General features: G+C 34.6%; 1 non-coding gene across 1 annotated transcript; it reads right to left on the reverse strand.

The window, feature by feature from the left end:
* Positions 1–8,256: 8,256 nt before the first annotated feature.
* On the reverse strand, positions 8,257–8,361 carry LOC124090075 (U6 spliceosomal RNA). The gene has a single exon (XR_006850940.1). It is a non-coding gene; the product is annotated as a U6 spliceosomal RNA (small nuclear RNA).
* Between the last annotated feature and the right edge of the window lie 7,241 nt (positions 8,362–15,602).

Consider the following 15,602-nt stretch of genomic DNA (forward strand, 5'->3'; position numbering starts at 1 on the left):
CACACCGGTCATGCAATCATATATGTTCATAGGGTAATAATGTCCCACTCATTTCACGATCTTTCCCACCCCCACACCCCTCCCCTCCCCTTTCTACCCTCTGCCCAATCCAAAATTCCTCCATTCTTCACTAGCCACTTCCCCATTATGGATTAGCATCTTCATATAACAGAAAACATTCAGCCTTTGTTTTTTTGGGATTGGCTTATTTCACTTAGCATGATATTCTCCAACTTTATCCATTTACCAGCAAATGCCATAATTTCATTCTTCTTTAAGGCTGAGTAATATTCCATTGTGTACATATACCACATTTTCTTTATTCATTCATCTGTTGAAGGGCATCTAGGTTGGTTCCATAGTTTAACTATTGCGAATTGAGTTGCTATAAACTTCATATCACATTAAAAATTGTTGGCCCTTATATGAGAGTCCATGGGATTCTCTCATCTTTATAGATTCCCCAAGTTTATGCCCTGGTTATGATTCATTGATGGGTTACATTCGTTTTCAAAACACCAAATATTTTATAATGACCTAATAAATTGCCTTTTATATTGATTGTTAACTAAGACTTAAGCATATCCTTTGAAAAATAGTGATGGTTTAGTAAAAAAATACCTTGTTTAACAAATAATTAACAAAAGATCCTCTAAAAGGAAAGACAATGGGAACTCACACCCAGTTTCATGAACATTTCCTGACTAAAATTAGTAAACAGGGACCACATAAGTGAGTCAGAAGACTGTGGTATATCACTGTTAGAGAAAGTTTAAAATATGTGGTAAGGACTGGCATGATGTCATATGCCTCTAATCCCAGAGACTTGAGAGGCTGAGACAGACAGATCACAAGTTCAAAGTCAAATTCAGCAATATAGCATGATCTTCAGAAATTTAGGGTCACTCTGCCTCAAAACAAAAATAAATAAATAAAAATGCCTGGAGATGTGGCTCGGGGGTTGAAAGCCCCTCAATTCAATCCCTACTACCAAAATAATAATAGTAATAAAAAGAACTGAGAATGTGACTTAGTTGTAAAGTGCCCCTAGGTTCCATTTTCAGTACTGCAAAACAACAACAACAAAAACTATGGCTAAATTTTGGACTAGGGTTTAGTAAAGGAAATGGTGAAGGGAAGGAAAGCATTAGGAGATGAAATTAACACATGCAGAGAATTCCAATGGCCAAAGGGATTTGGTGGAGAAGAAGGAAAGTGAGTTTGACATGTGAGATTGAGGACAATTTTGAATGGCTTTGAATATTAAAATATATTAAATATTAAATATTTCAACTTTGTCAGTTGGTTCAAAGTTGTGAGTCTCTAAATATTATAGCAGAAAATAAATATAATAAAATTTACTTTTAGTTTAAAAAGTATATAATTGCTATATCTTTAGCATTTATTTATTTACTTTTGTGCTACTGGGGATTGCTCTAGCACTGAGCTACATTCCCTGCCCTTTTTATTTTTTGAAAGAGGTTCTCCCTAAATTGCCAAGATTGGCCTTAAACTTCTCAGTCTCCTGAATAACTGGGATTGCAGGCATGTGCCATTGCATGTGGTAACCTTTAAAATTTTTATGTCATAACTACATAATTTTAATCAGATATATTGGATGTCTTACAATGATTTATAACGCCACAGCCACAGACTAATATTAAAATTATAAATCTAATGAGAGGTGATTATGGACAAAAAAGGATTCAAGAAATATTGCATTTAAAAGTACACTTAGAAAAGGCAGCAGAATACAACAGACACTAGTATGGCAATATGTAAATCAATGGATGTGTAACTGATGTGATTCTGCAATCTGTATACAGGGTAAAAATGGGAGTTCATAATCCGTTTGAATCAAATGTATGAAATATGATATGTCAAGAGCTTTGTAATGTTTTGAACAACCAACAATAAAAATTAAAAAAAATAAAAGTACACTTAGAAAAGAGAAAAAAAGACTGAGGTGGCCTAGGGATGTAGCTCAGTGGTAACGTATGTGCTTAGCATGCACAGATCCCTGGGTTCCATCCCCCAGCACCATTAAAAAAAAAAGAACACAATGATATTTTATTTCACACCCAGCAGTCTGGCAAAAATATTCAAGTATGTCAAAACACAAGAACCTTCTAATCACCAAAAGAAAAGCAATCAAATATTGTGTGACTTGTTTGTTTCAAAAAGATAAGCCTCTAGACCTAAATAATCAGTTCAGTGGCAAGGCAGAAGAAAAATGAATATGTAAAATAGCATTAAGTAGGGGAGGGTGGTATAACTCAGTAGTAGAGTATTTGCCTAGTAAGTGGCAGGCCCCTGGGTTCATTCCCCAGCACCACACACACACACACACACACACACACACACACTGCAAATGATAAAATACATGATAAGTAAAATTTTACAAAAGACTTGGTTTTTAAAAACAACGTGGAACCTGGCATGGTGGCTCACACTTGTAATCAAAATGACTTGAGAGGCTGAGACAGGATTTCAAGTTTGACTTCAGCCTCAGCAACTATGGGAAGCCCTAAGCAAATTAAGGAGACCCTGTCTCAAAATTTTAAAAAAGGCCAGGGATGTAGCTTGGTGGTAAAGTCTGGATTCAATCCCCAGTACAGAAAAACAACCAACAACAACAACAAAAACAATCCTAACGGTAGCAAGAGTCATAGCAACTGGAGAGGCTGAAGTTGAAGAATCACCAAGAGTTGAAGACCAACCTGCCTAATATATAGTGAGACCTAGACTCAAAAATATATTACTGGAAAAGGAAAACAGAAAGGAGGTTATAGATTTAAGACTAAAAGGGGACAATTCAACCTACTGTACTTTGTTTTGACTTTGATTTGATCATAAAATGTACTTTAAAATTGAAAAATCCAGAATTCTGAATACTGACTAGATATTTTGTGATATAAAAAATTATAATTAAAATGTTGTATGAGGTGCGGTGGTTCATGTCTGTAATCCCAGTGGCTCAGGAGTCTGTAGCAGGAGGATTGTGAGTTCAAAACCAGCCTCAGCAACAGTGAGGTACTAAGCAACTCAGTGAGACCCTGTCTCTAATAAAATGCAGAATAGTGCTGGAGAGGGTGCTCAGTGGCGGGGTGCTGCTTATTTTAAGAAACTATAATAATATTTTTTTTAAATTCTATATAAATAAATAAAAATTCCTTATTATTTAAAGATGCTTATAGAAATATGTATAGATGAATTGATATGACATCTAAGATTTGCTTTTAAATACATGTGACTGTCTGAGTAGTAGAGTGCTTGTCTGGCATGCATAAGATTCTGGGTTCAATCCACAGCAATGCAAATAAATAAACAAACAAACAAACAAATGTCACTGGTGTGGTAGGTAAGGCATATAGATGTATTGATAATTGGTAAAATAGTATAATTTCTTTTTTTAACTTTATTTTATTTGTTTATTTTCATGTGGTGCTGAGGATCGAACCCAGTGCCTCAAATGTGCTAGATGAGTGCTCTGCCACTGAGCCACAACCCCAGCCCTAAAATAGTGTAATTTCTACATAGAAGTTTAACACGCTGTTACATATACACTTTTGAATATTTTTTAAAGTCAAAAGGAAACAATAAAAAAAAGACGATAATAAGTATTGGCAAGTATGCAAAACAATAGAAAACTCTTCCTCACTGCTGGTGGTATGATAATTGGCATAAATATTGTAGAATGTTTGGCAAATTCTAGTCAGGTTGCATGTGCACATATTGTACAATCTGGCAATTCAGTTATTAGATATAGACTCCAAAGAATCTCTTGCCCATATGCAAGCAATGTTGTAATAGCAAAAAATAGAGACAACCCAAATTACTACGAACAGGAGACTAGACTATGGAACAGCATAATGGAATCTCATATATTAATGAAATGAAATAATTATAATTTTATTTGTATTTATATACATATATAATCATATCAATATAAATGAATATTAAAAACATGATATTTTGTTTATTTAAAGCAAGTTGAAGAAGAATGCATATAGTATGATATCACTTATTTAAAATTTACTGACATGAAAAGCAATACTACATACATTGCGTATTTCTAGATAGTAAAGGAATAAATAAACTCATGGAGATGATATGCATCAAATTCTGGATAACATTTGCCTCTAGTGAGGAAAAGAGATAAAATCAGAATGATTTTTTTTTAATTTTAGATATTTTTAACAGTTCTAGTTATGTTACACTTCTTAAACTGGGAGGTAAGTGTTCCTTGATTGTTTTTGGAACTTTTTACGGGGAGTACCAAGGATTAAACTCAGGTGCACTTGACCACAGAGCCACATCCCCAGCACTATTCTGTATTTTATTTGGACACAGGGTCTCATTGAGTTGCTTAGCGCTAAGGCTGGGTTGGAACTCGCAATCCTCCTGCCTCAGCCTCCCAAACTGCTGGGATTACAGGTGTGCTCCACTATGTCCAGCTGTTCTTGGTACTTCTTTGTATATTGTACAGATCATATAATACATTTTTTTTCTTTGCTGGGGATCAAACCCATGGTCTCCCAATGCTAGGCAAGTGCTTTGGCACTGAGTCACACTCCCAGCCCCATGTAACAAAATTTTTTAAGAAAAAAGATTTTAAAGAAACAATTGACTAGCCAATTCCTAAAAAACAAATGCCAAATGTCTTCTTTGATATAAGGAGAGTAACTAAGAACAGAGTAGGGTCGAAGAGCATGAGAAGAAGATTAACATTAAACAGGGATGAGAGGTGGGAGGGAAAGGGAGAGAGAAGGGAAATTGCATGGAAATGGAAGGAGACCCTCAGAGTTATACAAAAGTACATACAAGAGGAAGTGAGGGGAAAGGGAAAAATAATACAAGGGGGACAAATGAATGTCAGTAGAGGGGGCAGAGAAAGAAGAGGGGAGGGGAGGGGAGGGGGGATAGTAGAGGATAGGAAAGGCAGCAGAACACAACAGACACTAGTATGGCAATATGTAAATCAATGGATGTGTAACTGATGTGATTCTGCAATCTGTATATGGGGTAAAAATGGGAGCTCATAACCCACTTGAATCAAAGTGTGAAATATGATATATCAAGAACTATGTAATGTTTTGAACAGCCAACAATAAAAAATTTAAAAAATAAAAATAAAAATAAAAGAAAAAAGATTTTAAAGAAACAATTGACAGTTTATAGCAGCACAATTTACAATAGTGAAACTGTGGAACCAACCTAGATGAATGGATCTAGATGAATGGATAAAAAAAATGTGGCATATATACACAATGGAATATTACTCAGCACTAAAAAGAAAATAAAATCATGGCATTTGCAGGTAAATGGATGGAGTTAGAGAAGATAATGCTAAGTGAAATTACCCAATCCCAAAAAACCAAATGCAGAATGTTTTATTTGATATAAGGAGGCTGATTCACAGTGGGATAAGGAGAGGGAGCATGGGAGGAATAGAGGAACTCTAGATAGGGCAAAGGGGTTAGAGGGGAAGGGAGGGGACATGGGGTTATGAATGATGGTGGAATGTGGTGATCATTATTATCCAAGGTACATGTATGAAGACACGAATTGGTGTGGATATACTCTGTATACAACCAAAGATATGAAAAATTGTGCTCTAATGTGTAATAAGAATTGTAATGCATTCTGCTGTCATATGTAAATAAAAAAAGAAAGAAACAATTGACAGAGCTAAATGATTGGAAAAGAAAGGAGGGTTTAACTTCAAAATTACAAATCTGAAGTGGGTGTGGTGGCGCACACCTGTAATCCCAGCAGCTCTGGAGGCTGAGGGAGGAAGTTCAAGAATTCAAAGCTAGCCTCAGCAAAAGTGAGGTGCTAAGCAATTCAGTGAGATTCTGTCTCTAAATGAAATACAAAATAGAGGGGGGGGGATGTGGCTCAAGTGGTAGCACGCTTGCCTAGCATGCATGAGGCACTGGGTTTGATTCTCAGCACCACATTGAAACAAAATAAAGATATTGTGTTCACCTAAAACAAAAAAAAATAATATTTTTTAAAAACATACAAAATAGGACTGGGGATGTGGCTTAGAAGTCGAGTGCCTCTGAGTTCAATCCCCCATACTCCCCTAAGAAAAATTATAAAGCTGAGTAATTGGTTATCCAAAGAATAAAGTTACTAAGTGAGACAGTCCAGATAGTGCTGTGGGACTGATCATAGACTGAATTTTAAGTAATGATGGGGTGTCAAGAATCATGGGGAAAAAAAAACAAAATAGCAAACACACCTGTCTCAGAGAAGGAGATACAGAGCACTAAGGAAAGTGGTAGAGCTACAAAGTTTCAGCATCATGAAGCCAGGCAGAAGAAAGTTTGAAGAGGGAGGGGTTGATCAGAAAAATCAGATGCAACAGATAGCAAGCAAAATGAAGACAACAAAAGAGGAGGTTGGATTTGGTTATTAGCATGCCAGTGGTGAGCCCAGAGAGAGCCATTTCCACGAAATGGAAGAAATAAAATCTGGATGCAGGGGTTAAACTGTGAGTAGGTGTTGAAACAGTGGGTGGAAGCAAGTGGAGCAATCAGCAGCAGAATGCCAAGGGGAAGTGGGAGTGATGAGAACAGTTTGAAAAGAAGAAAACATTTCAAAGACACATTGAAGTATAACTTCAAATGACGCAGAATAGTTATGAATTTCTGGAAATTGACAGCTACAGAGAGAGCATGCATGCATGCAGTTAATTTAATTTATTAGAATTCCTGGAATTTGATATCATGCTATTGTTTATCAAATTCACTTATCCATATTAACTCATGGGATCTTCACTAGATATAAAACAGAACACTTTATGGATGAGGAAGCTAGAGCCCGGAGAGATTTCCCCCAAAGCTCACTGTTAATAAATGCTTTATCCTTATATCATGTTAGGAATGGGTCCATGCAAACATGGATAACAGGAAAGAATGACAGAATGTGAAACTAATAAGAAAAGGTATGAATAACAACAGCGTCTTCAAATAATTGTAGCTGCAAACCAAAGGCGAGTCTCTATGTGTATGTAACCTAGAAAAAAAATTTCATCACACACTAGTCATTTATTTCAGTCACACGAGGATGGTATCACTGTTACAGACAGCTTATGACGGAGCTGTCTGGACCAGATAAGAATAATTAAAGATTTCAGGATTTGAGCCTCTTTACATATCTTTTTTCTATGATATATAAAGATAAACATTTGTACCTATATAAAGAAAACTTTTAAAATCAAGCAAGGGAGTATAAATGAAGACTTGAAAAATTGAAAAGACACAACTTACCCTAAGATACAAGTCTCAGAATTGTATTTCTTGCTAAACTCTTCTGTATATTCATTGATATTATTCTCTAAAAAGATGTGATTTTTTTTCCTTCCACATCTTTATTGGTGTATTATGTTTGTAGGTAATGAAGGAATTTGTTGTTAAATATTAATACATGCACACAACATAACAATGTAGTCTGGCCTATATCACATCCCAGCACTTCCCCCTTCCCTTCCCACTCATCATCCCTTAATCCATTTCCTCTACTGATCTCCTTTTGCCTTTCATGAGATCCTTGCCCCCTCTTTCTTTTCCTTTTTCCTCTTCAGCTTTCACATATGAGATAAAACATACACCCCATAATTTTCTGAGTTTGACTTATTTCCCTTAACATAATCATCTTAAATCCCATACATTTTCCTGTAAATGACACAATTTCATTTTTCTTTATAGTGGAATAAAAATTCACATTTTCTTTATCCTTTCATCTGTTGATGAACGCCTAGGCTAGTTCCATAGTTTGGCTACTGTGAATTCTGCTGCTATTAACATGGATATGCATGTATCACTGTAGTAAGATGACTTAAATTCTTAGGATAAATACCAAGAGTGGTACAGCTGGGTCCTATGGTGGTTCCATGCCTAGTCTTTATAAGAACTTCCATACTAATTTCCTTAGTGGTTGTACTAATTTACAATCCAACCAAGAGTGTAAAAGTTTTCCTTTTTTTCCACATCCCCTCCAGCATTTATTATTGTTTATGTTCTTGATAACCACCATTCTGACAGGTGTGAGGTGAAATTTCAGTGATGTTTTGATTTTCATTTCCTGGATTACCAGAGATGTTGAACATTTTTTTTCATATATTCATTTGCCATTTATATTTCTTCTTTTGAAAAGTGTTTATTTAATTCATTTGCCCATTTATTAATTGGTTTATTTTATTCTATTTGCTGTTATGTTTTTTGAGTTAAAAGACATGATGTTTTAAAAAATATGGTACACTTCATAAATTTGTGTGTTATTCTTGTGCAGGGGCCATGCTAATCTTCTCTGTTTCATTTCAATTTTAATATATGCTCTGCTGAAGCAAGCTCAAAAGACACGATTTTTTTAAAAGAACTTAACAAAATTATTCTAAAGTTCTCTTGGAAAATGAAACATGAGAAGAGGCAGAAAAGTTTTGAAAAATAAAAGTATTGATGAGATACTGATTATAACAGACATTATAATATGTTATAAATTTGCAGCAGTTACAGAAAATGTGTAGCAGTCAGGAATTAGACAAAAATCAATAGAACAGGACCCAGAAATAGACCTAACATATAGGAAAATTATAAATTATTCATCAAATGTCATTTATTGGATATTTACCTAGCATGTGCCATGGATCTGATCCCTAACACCACAAAAAACAAAAAGAAACAAACAAATAAAACCAAAAAATAAAAAAGTTGTTGTGACAACTTATTAACAATTTTTACAAAAATATATAAAACATTAAATTAAATTCCTACCTCTGTACTTATGCCAAAGTAGATTTTTTTATGGACCCAAGAATCAGTTAGTTAGTTTGTTTATTTATTTATTTATTTATTCATTCATTTATTATTTTATTTTATTTTATTTTTTGGATCAGTTTTTAAAAAATGAATGCAAATCAGGATACAAAAGGAAAACATGTGAAATGTTCAAGAATTCTTGGGGAAGAGAAAATCTAGAAACCACAAAGGAATTTTAATACATTTTATATAAAATTATTTTTATATCTCCACAAGAAAAAAAGAAAAAAATTATTTTTAAAAATATTTATTTTTTAGTTCTAGGTGGACACAATATCTTTATTTTATTTTATTTTTATATGGTGCTGAGGATAAAACCCAGTGCCTCATGCATACTAGGCAAGTACTCTACCACTGAGCCACAACCCCAGCCCAAGAGAAACAATTCTAATAGGAAAGTATCGCAAAGGACACAAACAGGCAATTCACATAAAAAAGCAATAAATGACTAATGAACATAAAATAAAGAAGTGATATATGAGGAATATATTTCATCTATAAGATTGACAAAGATTAAAAAGATTGTTAATGTATGATGTTAACAAGAGTATTGGAAAACATTCATTCTCAAAAAAATGGACTGATGTAAGTAGAAACTTGTACAAATTTTCAAAGAAAATTTATAATTATCTATTAAAACTTAAATACATGAACTCATTAACCCATCAATTCCACTTTATCCTGTAAATATTCCCATAAATATGAATATATATAGAAACACACATAACATAATCATTGCATAGTTTGTAATCACTAGAAGAACTAACAACCAAATGTCTATTAATAATATGGCTCAGTGGTAGAGCACTTGCCTAGCACCTATGAGGCATTGGGCTTGATCCTTAGCACCATATAAAAACAAATAAAAAAAATAAAGGCATTGTGTCCATCTCTAAAAATATATATATTTTAAAAATAATTATATAATTATGCTTGTGTGTGTGTGTGTATGTGCGCGCACGTGCGCGCACACACACACCTATGCAGTGGTGCTAAGGATGGAAGCCAGGTCTTTGAGCATGCAAATCAAGCACTATATTACTGAGCTATATCCTGAGCCTTAGAAAGTTTATAGAACTTACTAAGTGAGGAAAAGAACTTGAAGAGCTTATATTTAGTATGATCTCATTTTTGTTTAAAATACCCAGGTTCACCCAAACACATCTATGCACAGACTCACGCATATATGCTTGAACAAACAGAAAAAAATACAGAAGTATACATAAGATATAGTTTAAAATTTACCAGAGTTAATAGGGACTTGGTTTGGGAGGGAGAGAACCTTTCTTTCAACTTTCTATCTTTCTGAACTATTGACCAAGATCATGAACTTCTTATTAAAAAAGAAGAACACAATCAATTTCTAATAATAGTTGACAAACTAATGAAGATGGCCTAGTTAGACATATTCATATTATCAGCCTCATTTCTTGCTTCTTGTCTCATGCTGCTATAACAAAATAGACACACTGTGTGGTTTAACAGCAAACATTTATTTGTTAGGATTCCAGAGACTGGGAAATCCAAGATCAAGGTCTTAATCTGGTAAAAGCTGCTTTTGTTTTGTAAAGACCATTTTGTTCCCGTATCCTCACATGAAAGAGGGTGAAAAATGAGATCATTTCATATATTCTCAGCCTCATTTCTTGTCACTCACCCATGCTCCTTCACCAAGCCATCCTTCTACACTTTTGCTTCTATAATGCCTTTTGCCTGGAATGCAATTTACATATTTCTCCAAGCCTGAACATCCTTCAAGAACTAGTTGAAATGTAAATCTGAGACTCTCTCTGATTCAGCTCATGTAATCAATTGGCATTTGCACTGCTGTGTCCCTGCAAATATTTTAATGCCCTTTGTCACAGTTGCCTTTTAGCACTTACCTCATTTTATTGTTTTGTAAGTTTGTACATTTACATCTCTTTTCTCATTTATAATCTTTTTAGAAGCAGGAGGCAAGCCTTATGCTGCTGTTATCTTTTGGGCTGAGACTAGTACTTATTACATACAAGGTTTTCATTACATGTTTTTTAAATGAACTATGAAAATTCAAGTTCATTATCATTTATTCAAGGGGACACTACTGATTTTAACTAAGGCAGACATATTTATAGTATATGGCATTATGGTGAAGTGGCTAAGAATATGGGTTGTGGAATATGGGTTGGGTTTAAAGACTGATGCTTCTACTAATTAGCTGTTGAACTTTGGTCAAATTATTTATCTTCTCTGTTCTTCAATTATTTAATCTAATACTAATATATACCTCACAGGACCATTAAATGACAAAAAAATATCATATCAAAAATATCAGCTATTTTCAGATATCACAATCATAATCATATTAGCATTTGGCTTTGATCAGAGAAAAATAAGTAAAAATGCTCTAAATAGATAATTTTCCTTTCCTGATTTCAGTACCAACAACAAGTAGCTCTAAATTAGATTTTAGAGGTTTTCATTAGTTCCAGTTTAGATAATAAACAAATTACTATTTTTTGTTAAACCAAACAATCAGTTTGTGGTACTGGGGACTGAACCCAGAGGTATTTTACCCCTGAGCTACAGCCCCACCCTTTTTTTTTAAATTTTTTGAGACAGAATCTTACTAAGTTATTGAGGCAGGCCTCAAACTTGAAATCCTCCTGACTGAGCCTCCTGAATTGCTAGGATCACAGGAGTGCACCAACATGCTCAGTGTCAGAAAATTCTTCCCAACAGAAGCAAAATTTGTATCCAGCAATGGTCTCCTTTATCCTTAAGAGTATACTTGGGTCACGAGTTACCCTCAACCCCAGGAAGCCAGTTGGACAACTGACCTTCAGTTCTTCACTTCAATTTTAGTGCCTTGAGAGAGATGTTATTAATTTCTTCCAATAGGCCCCATTACTTACCACACCTTGCAAATAATAATAATAGTAATAATGATAATAATAATAATAGTTCTTTTTTTCTTAATTTTTTTCATATTTATAATAGTTCTTAACCTGTAATAAACATTTAGGATGTTCCAGGGGGCAATTCTAAGCACTTTATGTACACTAACATAACGAAATGCTCAGTACTGAAACTGTGTTGTGGTCATCCAGCCACCTATATTGAAAGAGAATACATTTGCTAAAGCACAATTCTGGTGAGAGATAAATTAAAAATATATCCTGCCTATTGGCAAACAACTTGTAATCCAATGCTGTGCAGTACAATAGCCAGTAGCTATGTATGGCTTTTAAGCACTGGAAATGTGGTATGTACAACTGAGAAACCAAACATTTATTATTACTTATAATTCATTCATTAAATTTATTTTTTGACACTGGGGATTGAACCCAGTGGTGCTTAGCCATTGAGCAACATCCCCAGTTCTTTTTTTTTTTTTTTTTTTTTTTAATTTTGAGACAGGATCTCACAAAATTGCTTAGGGCCTTGCTAAATTGCTGAGGCTGGCCTTGAACTTGCCTCAACCTCCAGAGTTGCTGAGATTACAGGCGAGTGCCATCACTCTCAACACTTAAATTTATTGTTTGTATTACTGGGGATTGAAATCAGGGGTGTTCTATCACTGAACTGTTCTATACCATCATCTCTTTTTATTTTGAGAGAGGGTCTTGCTAAATTACCCAGGCTGCCTTGATTTTGTGATCTTTCAGCCTCAGCCTCATGAGTAGTTGGGATTACAGGTCACAGTGCCTGTCTGATTAATTTAAATTTAAATAATCACATAAGGCTATGGGATACCTTATTGAACATAATAGCTCCAGCCAAGAATTTCATAAAATATTTCTGTAAAAAGTCAGACAGGAAATAGTTTAGGCTTTGCAGATCACATAAAGTTTCTATTACATAGTATTCAGTTTTACAACTCTTTAAAAATTTATAAACCATTCTTACCTCAGGAGCTGTACAGATTATAGGCTGGATTTTAGCTTCAGGGATATAGGTAGCAGACCTCTGCTCTAGTCCATTAGGGATGGTGAGAAATAAACACAAATATCCAATATGGAGTAATAACTATCTTACCTTTGAAATTATGAATTCAGAAATTTTAGCTGGGTTCAGTGGCATATGCCTGTTACCCCAGGAATTTGAGAGGGTGAGACAGGAGGAATGCAAGTTTGAAGCCAGACTCAGCAATTTAGTGAGGCCCTAAGTAATTTAGCAATACCCTGTCTCAGAATAAGGCAGAAAGAAGGCTGAGGATGCAGCTCAGTGGTAAAGCACCCTAGGGTTAAATCCCTAATACCAAAAGAAAACAAAATCTTATTCATGGGCTGGAGATGTATCTCAGTGGTAGAGTGCCTGCTTAACATGCCTAAGGCCCTGGGTTTGATTCATAGCACCAAAGGGGTGGGGGGGACAAGGGGGTGGGGTGGGGGGAGAATCTTACTTATGGCAGACTGTCAGACTGTATACATGTGTTAAATTATCACATTGTACCTCATAAATTTATACAATTAAAATAATAGTTAAAATAAAATGAGGAGAAAAAACAGAAAAATGTTATTTACTCACCACAACCTCCTATTTTTTTAATCAATAATTTCCATTACATCTCTTAGATCTATTTCCCTAGCACTCATAAAAATAATAGTATTTGGGTTGGGGGTATATCTCAGTGGTAGAGTGCTTGCTTAGCATGCTCAAGGTGCCGGGCTCAATCCCCAGGGCAAGTCCCCACCCCAAACAAAACCAAGCAAATAAAGAAAGGAAAAAAAATTGGGGCTGGGGCTCAGCAGTAGCACTGTTATGTGTGAGGCACTGGGTTTGATTCTTGCTTGGTATGTGTGAGGCACTGGGTTTGATTCTCAGCACCATGTATAAATAAATAAAATAAAGTTCTATTAACAACTAAGAAAAGAAAATTTTTAAAAAGGAAAAAAAAATAGAAAAAACTTGAAATGAGAAAGCAATTAATAAACACTCTATTTCCTTAATCTATTAAGGAACTATGTCACTGTAAAATCATTTCAGATACTTTGTATTTTAATTTGCTTTAATGATGGTTATTATATTAATGTTATCATCCCTCTTAATTGTGACTTGGTTTATTGATGAGCTCAATAAAAACAGTCTTTGTTTTTCATATTGAATGTCCCCTTTAAAAAAAAATGCAGGGGCCAGGGGTATAACTCTGTCTTAGAGCCCTGGCCTAGCTTTGGTTGTGGTCCTGAGTTTAATCCCTGGAACTACAAAGAAAAGGAAAAGTTCAATGTTTGGGAGGAGGGCAGCAGATGAAACTAGAGTGGCCATGATTTGATAATTGTTGAAACTGGGTAAAAGGTACATAGATATTTATTATACTATTTTTGAGGTTTTGCATATGCACAAAAATATTCATAATAACACAAGATTTTATAATATTTATTTATTATTTTATGTATTTATTATGCATTATAATTATACATAGTGGTAGATTTCATTGTGACATATTCACATATGCTCCAGTACATTCTCTAGTACATTTCATTTTCCTTCCCCGCTTCTCCTTACTGAGTGCCTGCCCCTAGATCTTCTACCTCTACTCTACTGATCTCCCTTCTATTTTAATGATATTGCCTGCTTTAAAAATCTCTTTTTTTCTCTTTGGCTTCCCCATAGGAGAGAAAACTTTCAACTTTGACTTTTCAAGTCTGGTTTATCCCACTTAGCATGATGTCCCCTGGTTCTATCCATTTACCTGAATATGACATTATTTCATTCTTATTTATGGCTGAGTAGAACTGTTGTGTATGTGTGTGTGTGTGTGTGTGTGTATGTATACATATATATACCACATTCTTTTGAATTTATGAAATATCCATAATAATAAAAATGATTTTAATTAAAATTATAAGACAATTAGAAATATTGAATGATGGATATTTAAGAGTCTTAATTTTTAGGTGTGATATTGGTATTGTGGTTATATATTTTTTTAAATATTTATTCTTTAGTTGTAATTGGACACAATACCTTTATTTATTTATTTTTATGTGGTGCTGAAGATCAAATCCAGGGCCCCGCACATGCTAGGCGAGCACTCTACCGCTGAGCCACAACCGCAGCCCCCTATTGTGGTTATATTAAAAGAAAAAAGGTATCTTTCAAAAAAGTTAATTAAAGTATCTATGTATTAAATTATATTAATTATGGATTAAATTATATAGTGTCTGACTGTTCAAAATAAGGAATGAGAGGGGTTGGAGCATGTTTTAAATGAAAAAAGAGTGGCCCTAATTTGGTAATTGTTAAAACTGGATAAGAGGAAAAAGGACATTCATTACAAATTTTTTCTACTTTTGTTGTTTGTTTGCAGCTCTAGGGATTGAACCCAGGGCCTTGTGCATGCAAGGCAAGCACTCTACCAACTAAGCTATACCCTCAGCCCCTCTTTCTACTTTTATGTATGCTGATTTTTTTGTGTGTGTGCCAGGAATTGAATCTAGGGCTTTGCATGCTGGGCATGTGCTCTAATACTAAGCTACACTCCATTTCCAGTGTTGAAAATTCTTATGATAAGAAAAATTTAAAGCTCTATGTTATTTGTTACCTCAAGAATTTTGTATGTACTGTTCCAACTGTCTGAAGCACTCTTCTTTTGATTATTTGCAAGGTCTCAGTTCAGGTATCACTTCATCATATGACCACTCCCTGGTCCTGAAAGTCCAAGTTAGGGCCCTCTGCATTCCACAGTCACCTTTGCTATTTAGTAATAGCACCACAATTATTAAACTGCTTGCTTATTTATTTGCAGCCCCCAGTATACTGTTCCAATTTTGTGAGGCAGGGATCAAGTTT

This window comes from Marmota monax, unplaced genomic scaffold, assembly GCF_021218885.2.
Source record: "Marmota monax isolate L192 unplaced genomic scaffold, Marmota_monax_Labrador192_F-V1.1 WCK01_AAM20220418_F8-fsc00134, whole genome shotgun sequence".
NCBI lineage: Eukaryota > Metazoa > Chordata > Mammalia > Rodentia > Sciuridae > Marmota > Marmota monax.